At 44.1% G+C, this 6,000-nt stretch overlaps 1 long non-coding RNA gene across 3 annotated transcripts in view; it reads right to left on the bottom strand.

The window, feature by feature from the left end:
• Positions 1-497: 497 nt before the first annotated feature.
• LOC138293338 (uncharacterized) overlaps positions 498-6,000 on the bottom strand; it is a 155,955-nt gene continuing 150,452 nt past the window's right edge. For all 3 annotated transcript variants that reach the window (XR_011202969.1, XR_011202970.1, XR_011202968.1), the window contains one exon: positions 498-881. This is a non-coding gene — a long non-coding RNA (uncharacterized lncRNA). The remainder of the gene's footprint in view (positions 882-6,000) is intronic.

The raw sequence follows: 6,000 nt of genomic DNA, 5'->3' as shown, positions 1-6,000 counted from the left end.
TTCAATTATGTGATTAGTGGGCAATTTGCAAAAAATTCTCTGGATTATTGCCCATCAGGTTTGACATTTTGACACACTGATACCGAAAGTATTTCAGTGCTATTAAATGACTTAAGCTATGACTCTGATTTAATGGATTCCAGGTGCTTTTTATCACACCAGAAAAGCAATGATAGCCTGGGGTACGCTATTTGTCCAGTGCAATAATAATACCTATTGCAGTTTTTTGGGAATAACATGCAGATTTTGATGATTACTGTACCAGAATCAGTTTGCAGTGGGTCTCCTATCACTGCTGTGGCACGTACAGTGAGGTTTCAGACCCCTGTGCAAACCCCAGTATGTGCAAACTCCTGTTCATGCAAACGTTATAGCAACAGGTGACTAGCAGGTGCAAAAATGGTCGCATATCCTCTAAAATGTCGATTTTCCTAGTAAATTATGAAGGAAAGTCTTAATTTTATTAAAGACACGGAGGCGAGTATTATGCTTTAGTCTTTTCTTTAATTTTAACAGCAGCTGCAGTCAAGAATAAAACTACTGATCCCATAAGGCTAACGAAAGTAGCCAATGAGGATCAAGAGGTAGTTCAAAGTAATGGACCAATCACTAACAATACATACTAATATTACCTATCTTGACCGGGAACAGCCCTCTTTTCTTGTGCGAGATTAAACAGTAACGATGAAACCACAAATACAAATAGCCAGGCAAAGTGCTAAAACTTCTTGTAGAAAGAAAATCAGTCTCTGAACAAACTCTGGAAGGGTGTTCTGATCCAACGATTGAGAGTTCGTGAAGGCAGGTGTAGTAAAGGATGAAGTAGCCGAAGAAACCAAGGAAGGATCCTTAAGAAGCAGACTGTTGTCCTGATGTGGATGCTGAAAGGGAGGGAGACAAAATAACAGTGTTAATCTTTGTAGAGGCGGGATAATACTCGCCTCTGTGTCTTTAATAAAATTAAAACTTTCCTTAATAATTTACTAGGAAAATCTACATTTTATGGCAAGACCGGAGGCTCCTATTATGCTATTTTAAAGCGTATCAATCACATTTAAAGAGGCATGTTGAATCGGTTTACAATAGAAAACCTTAACAACATTGTCATTGGACCAGTCAGACGACCTGAGAATATCCTCCAAGTGAGAACCGGCCCAAAAAGCTTTGGATGCCATGGCTCCCCATGCCAAATGGGCCCCAAAGGCGGAGACATCAATGCCAGCTAAGGACATAACCCGACGGACCCAACGAGCTAAGGTTGGAGAGGACACAGGTTTGGAAGGTTTCCTGAAAGAAATCAGGAGCTGGGTAGAGGAGGAATTCCTCAGACCGGCTGTCTGTTGTTCATAGACTTTTAAGCATTGACCTACATAAAGCTTAGGGTGATCAGGAAAAAAGGGATAAAAAACTGAGGAAAGATTAGTCTTAGTGCGCCTAAACACATTAAACATAACACCAGAGGGTGTAAAATGATGAGCTGTAACATCCAGAGCTCTAACATCAGATAAACGTTTGAAAGACACTAAACATAAAAGCATGGTACGTTTAGCAGAAAGCTGTTTTAATGATAAAAAAGTATTGTCTGGCCAAGACACAAACAATTTTAGCACAGCATTAACATCCCATAACAAATTATATTTAGGTTTTGGAGGATTGGAAAATTTTACTCCCTTTAAAAGGTGATAGACCAAGGGGTGCTCTCCAATAGATTTTCCCTGGAAAAAAGAAGGTGAGGAAGAAATAGCAGATCTATGCAGGTTAATAGTACGGAACGATTTACCTTTGCAGTCTTCCGCCGCCAGAAAGTAAATAATCATTGTTACATTTGCTGTAAAGGGATCAACTTGTTTTCCCACACACCAGTTATGCCAGAGAGACCAAGCTGATCTACATGCTTTCCTTGTTCCTGGAGCTCTTGCCAATTCCATGAAGTTTGAAGCTTCTGCCGAAATAGAGGTGCCAGGCTGGGATTCCCTGAAATTTTCCAGGCTGAAAGGGTGAGGACATTCTGGAGTATTAGGTTGTGGCGGAGACCTTGGGGATTGGTTAAGAGATCTGGGAACGAGGGGATTAAGAACGGAGGTTCTAACGACAGTTCCAGGAGAGAGGGAAACCACACCTGGGAGTGCCATAAGGGGACTATGAACATTACCGAGGCCTGTTGATGCCTGGCCTGTGCCAGTACTCTGGAAATCAAAATGAAGGGAGGAAAAGCGTAATTGAGGGAGGATGACCAGTCTTGAGAGAAAGCATCGAATGCAAGAGCTAGAGGATCCGGATGCCAGCTGAAGAATTTCAGGAGCTGTGCATTGAGACGTGATGCAAAAAGATCTATGTTGAAGGGGCCCCATTTGTGGAGAATATTGTTGAAGACCTGCACTTTGAGCATCCAGTCGCTGGAGTCCTGGAAATGGCGAGAGTACCAATCCGCTACAAAGTTGACGTTGCCCGGTAAGTACTCCACTTGAACGGAGATCCTGTTTTGGAGACAGAATTCCCAGAACCCTTTCACCAATTCCGCTAAAGGTTTGAATTTTGTGCTTCCCAAACGGTTGATGTAACGAACCGCGAAAATGTTGTCCATTCTGAGAATAACTGAACAGGAAACTCTGTCTCTTGCGAGGCTTCTGATTGCAAAGGAGCCGGCAAGCATCTCTAAACAGTTTATGTGCAGTTTTGACTCCTCTCGAGACCATGAGCCTCCAGTTGAGATTGGCCCACAATGGGCCCCCCAACCCAGAAGACTTGCATCTGATTCTAATACAAGATCTGGGGCTGATGCGAAGATAGTCCTGCCGTTCCAGGCGTCTAAATGTTCCATCCACCATTGAAGTTCCGATCGAGAGTCCTGGTCTAGAACTATGGAATCTGAATAGGCCAGCCCTCTTTGGAGATGCCGAATTTTCAGTCTCTGCAAGGCACGGTAGTGAAGAGGACCTGGAAAGATAGCTTGGATTGAAGAGGAGAGGAGTCCTACGACTCTTGCAAGGGATCTGAGGGAAAGTCGAGAGTTGCGTAGAATGAGCATAATTTCTGACTTGATGGATTTGATCTTTGAAGATGGAAGAAGAAGAGTAGCCGAAACTGAATCCACCAGGAAACCTAAGAATTCGGTCTTTTGGATCGGATCTAAGGAAGATTTCTCGCAGTTTATGATAAAGCCTAGATCTGAAAGAAGAGTGCAAGCAAAGTGCACCTGGGAAAGAAGAGAGGAGCGATTTTGATTCATGATCAGAATATCGTCCAAGTAGATAATTAATCTGACGCCTCGAGTCCTGAGAAAGGCTGCTACTGGTTTCATTAGTTTTGTGAAGCACCATGGGACGGAAGACAGACCGAAAGGAAGGGAGGTAAAACGGAAAGTCTGACCGGCCCATTGGAAGTGAAGACATTTTTGGGAGTCCGGGTGCATAGGTACCGTAAGGTATGCGTCTTGCAGGTCTGACCTTACCATCCAATCTCCTTGGAGCAAGGTATCCCTGAGATGTAGAATGGTTTCCATCTTGATGTGACAATAAAGTACAAACTGGTTGAATTGCCTTAGGTTGATAACCGGGCACATCCTCTTGTTCTTTTTCTGGACTAGAAAAACCGAGCTGAGAAAACCTGAAGGATCTAGAGAACAAGGGGTTATCGCCTGTTTTTGTAGAAGAGATTGAATTTCTGAGGAAATGAAGTCCGTCATTTGAAGAGAGAAGTGAGGGGGGGAGGAAAAGTTATTTGAAAAGGCTTTGAAAAGTGTTCTATAACATATCCCTGAACGGTATTTAGAACTCAGGGATCTACCGTGAGTTCCTTCCATTTTGACAGGCATAGTGAAATACGACCCCCTAGAATAGGTGAAATAATCTGCTGATTTACCGGCTTGCGTAGAGAATCTGGAATTACGGTTCCCCTTGTTCCTAAAGCCCCTGCTCCTTTAGGGGTAGAATTGTGGCCTGTAATCCTGTGTTGAGGTGTTACCGTAGTAGCCGCGGGAACCTTGATTGGCATAGGTACGGCCGGCAAAGCGGTTCCTGCCTCTGCCGGCCCTGGCAAAAACATGTGCTGAAAACATCTTTTTTAGAGATTGTTGTGCTTTGTCGAGGGATTAGAAAGTTGCCACATACTTGCTCAACACTTTAATAAAAGAGTCACCGAAAAGCAGACCCTCTGCTTTGACACCGGGATCTGTACCTGCAAGGTTGACCAGTTTAGGATCTAGTTTAAGAAGGAGACCCTTCCCATGCTCGTGCGTGATGGAGGAGTTCGCATTTCCTAGTAAACAAATGGCCTGTTGGGCCCACAAGGAGAGCTCAACCGGATCAACCAAAGCTTGTTCCAAACAAGCAGTTTCTGCTAAATAAAAAGTGCTGGTTAGGGGTCCGACTATGTTCAACAGCTTATCTTGGCAAGAAGACCAAGCTTTGTCGACACCCTTCCGCGGGTCCTTGCCATATTTGGTGAAGAAGGTAATAAGGGAAGTGTCATTAGACGGAGTTGCAGTGATTTTGGAAGAAAGGGCGGGACAAGGACATTCGGATTTGAGCTTCACTTGCACCTGTTTATCTAAGGGGGTGCGCAACCTGGCCGTCACATATTCTGCTACGTGGTCAGTAGGAAACCACTCAGTCGAATTTGGATGCTGGATGTTAGCTGGATCGAACATAGGCACCCCTTCAGCATCCAGTATTGTGCAAGAGCCTGCAAAATCTTGGGACCCAACTTTACATTTTTTGAGAGGAGGAGGGGAGATAATATCTCCAAAGTCCTTGTCGGAAATATCAGAATCCGAGTTAGGGTCTTGCACCTCGTCGTCAGTGTCCAGAATTTTAGATATAGAAATGGGTGAAGAAATATTTTTGGATTTTACCATGCATTTTTTTGACGGTTTAGCAGTTAACCCCTCCTTAAGAGGAGGCCTTTGAGGAACCACGTCCTCCGCCACATGTTAACTTTTGTCACTCACCAATAGCGCCGCTTTAATATTTTTTGATGGATTAGGACGCTTTCTGCATTCCCCTGCAGATTGGACCAGCATGGTTTTTGACACTAAATTGACAACAGAATTCTCCAATTTTTTTTATAATTTCTGCCAAGAAGCTGAAATAGCTTGTTCCACAGAAGACTGGATAAAGTCATTAAGGTTCTCCTTGAGGACGTCTTCCTCCTCCTCCTGTGTTAAAAGTGGATGCGCAGAGCTGTCCATGGTGCCAGCAGCAGTTTAAGAATTGAAAAGGCAAGTATTGAGGGAGGAAAGGGTTTAAGTTCTCACCGAAGTGAGAATAAGCAGATGGCTCCGCCTATGGGCGGATTAAAATGCACATAGAAAAAAGAAACCGGAAACCTCCACAGAGACGCGGAGTCCGGTGCTGGGAGGAGGCAGCAGGCGAAAGGAGAAAGTCAGCCTGAAGCGGTGAGTGTTTTGAGGTAAATTAAGCGTGTCGCAAGGCACGCTAATACTCCTCAGCGAGCGGCAGAGCTTAATGAAGCGTGTCGCAAGGATGCTAATTCTCCTCAGCGAGCGGTAGAAAAACACTGCTACCGCTCGGAGAAGACGCGTTTAATGAAGCGTGTCGCTAGTCACGGGAACTCTCCTCAGCGGGTGGCAGAAAGCTGGAAACGCGCTGAGGGGAACGACCATAGTAAGTAATAACGGAAAACAAGGGGCGCGCGCCGCGAAAGGACCGAATGGAATGAGACTACAAGCCGACTGTTACAAAACAACTTAGAAGAAAGGCATGATAATGGCAAAAAACACCACCTTTGTTGTGTGATTAAAGCACTTCTCTGAACAGGAGCACGTGCACAGACCGGATTTGACTTTATTTTACCGGATTTGACTTTATTTTAAGGGCATGCGTCTTGTCCTTCTAATGGTTCTTTGAAAGCAAATACAAAGCTTGCATTCATATCTCTTTTTTAATTACACAATTTTATTTTTTGCTTCCCAAAGCCACTTTTTGCACGCTCATTGGAAAACAGATGTGTTTAAATATATTTCAGCTGCAACTTCTGTTC

The sequence above is a fragment of the Pleurodeles waltl genome, chromosome 4_2, assembly GCF_031143425.1.
Source record: "Pleurodeles waltl isolate 20211129_DDA chromosome 4_2, aPleWal1.hap1.20221129, whole genome shotgun sequence".
Taxonomy (NCBI): Eukaryota; Metazoa; Chordata; class Amphibia; order Caudata; family Salamandridae; genus Pleurodeles; species Pleurodeles waltl.
This window is presented reverse-complemented; position numbering and strand designations above follow the sequence as displayed.